Source organism: Octopus bimaculoides, chromosome 22, assembly GCF_001194135.2.
Source record: "Octopus bimaculoides isolate UCB-OBI-ISO-001 chromosome 22, ASM119413v2, whole genome shotgun sequence".
NCBI classification, from domain to species: Eukaryota; Metazoa; Mollusca; class Cephalopoda; order Octopoda; family Octopodidae; genus Octopus; species Octopus bimaculoides.
The window spans coordinates 25,194,366-25,196,497 of NC_069002.1; the positions used below are offsets into that span (position 1 = coordinate 25,194,366).

General features: G+C 38.1%; 1 protein-coding gene across 1 annotated transcript in view; it reads left to right on the plus strand.

Moving 5' to 3' along the window:
- LOC106873133 (uncharacterized) overlaps positions 1–2,132 on the plus strand; it is a 53,045-nt gene that overhangs the window by 14,550 nt on the left and 36,363 nt on the right. The window lies entirely within an intron of this gene.

Consider the following 2,132-nt stretch of genomic DNA (forward strand, 5'->3'; position numbering starts at 1 on the left):
TATGTATGTATATGTGTGTGTGTGTGTGTGTGCGTGTGTGTGTGTGTGTGTGTGTGTGTATAGGCACAGAAGTGGCTGTGTGGTAAATAGCTTGCTTAACCACATGGCCCTGGGTTCAGTGCCACTGTGTGGCACCTTGGGCAAGTGTCTTCTACTCGGGCCGACTAAAGTCTTGTCAGTGAATTTGGTAGTCGGAAACTGAAAGAAGCCCATCGTATATGTCTATATATGTGTGTCTGCGTTTGTCCCCCCAACATCGCTTGACAACCGATGCTGGTGTGTTTACGTCCCCGTAACTTAGCCGTTCGGCAAAAGAGACCGGTTAAATAAGTACTAGGCTTACAAAGAATAAGGTCTGTGGTCGATTTGCTCGACTAAAGGTGGTGCTCCAGCATGGCCGCAGTCAAATGACTGAAACAAGTAAAAGAATAAAAGCGTATATATAATACACATGTATTATATATACTCTTTTATGGCATGGCATGGTTACTCTTTGCAAATGTTTACTATAATGGCACCTGGAATGAAAAAGAATAATTACGTTGTAAATTCTACACTGCTAAAAACATATTAAGACGCTTAGATCAGAAATTTTGAAAATTAAATGTCTATTTACTTTCTGCATGTCTGTGTATATATATATACATATACGTATATAATACGTGTGTGTGTGTGTGTATTTGTATAAATATATACGACGGGCTTTTTTCAGTTTCCAGCTACCAAATCCACTCACAAGACCAGAAGCTATAGCAGAAGACACTTGCCCAAGGTGTTATGCAGTGAACCCGGAACCATTAGCTTAGGGAACAAGCTTCTTACCTGCGCCTATATGTTGACTATTTTATTACTAGTATGATTTACACATAGAAAAAACTTCAAGGGTCCTTCCTGAGCCATAGGTTAATAAAGCCGGTCTCTCAGCTTCTGTAGCGTACATATACTCTTGCGCTGAACCGAACGCGAAATTTTTTCCTACGACAGTTCTGGACCCCATTTATGAACTCATTTGCATACAGCCAATCAGAGCTCAACTATCAAACTAGTGTCAACCTAGTTACGAAAATACTCCGGTTGAGTTCAGGGGAAAATGTGCGTTGTAGCAAAATCTAACTGTTCTAAACGGGTTAATAGGGGTGAAAAATGTGAAATTTAGTGTATAAAGTAAATGGAGAGCTGCCATAAATGTCGCCAACTTGCGTAAGAAAATGTAAATGGGCGTAGTTTTCTAATTTTTTGACTGATTTTGTACATTCCTAATTTAAAATGTCAGTGTTGGTCTGGAAACATCGTAATCAATATGGCGTTGTGTCGTATTGCTGCCTTACATATATCAATGGGTACATGTAGTATCACTAAACTCAGTTTGAGAATAGGTACCTAATGTTAGTTCCATATAAAGATGGTGCTCAATTGATCTAGGAGGATGGTGTGGGGGTATAATGTGGTGCTTATGTGAAACCTGCTATGCTGTACTCACAGAGTGGCATACACCATTCTATGCCTGACTGGCTATACTGTAGTAGTACATAGTATGTGTATTTTCAAGGTGAGCTCTGATTGGTTGTATGCAAATGAGATCATTACTGGGGTCAGAATCTCATTTTCGCAAGCTGAGTGGAATGAAGCAACCTGAAATGAAGTGTTTAGAGCTCAAGAACACAATACATCGCCCAGTCTATGAATGGATACCGCAATCTTACGATCGTGAGTGCAACACCCTTAACCACTAAGCCATACACCTCCACCTGCGATTTGCTAAATAATTCTACATTGTGTTTTTACGCCTTTTTTACGGGTTGATAATTTATATATATATATATATATATATATGAGTGTGTATGTGTGTATGTGTGTCTGTGTGTCTGTGCGCGCGCAAGGACACGGACACACGCATATAAACACTTGTATGTACACCCATATATATGTGTGTGTGTATAAATCAGAAATGGAAAACAAAACAATAAGTTGAACAATTATAAATTCAATTCAATTTAAATATTTTATACAAACAAATGACACATCTCATAAATTACAGCTGTTTCCGCTTCATTAAAAAACGAAATTTTTCAAGAATAACCAAATCTGTATAAATAGATAGACATATCTGCTTAAATATTTGACGTAATATA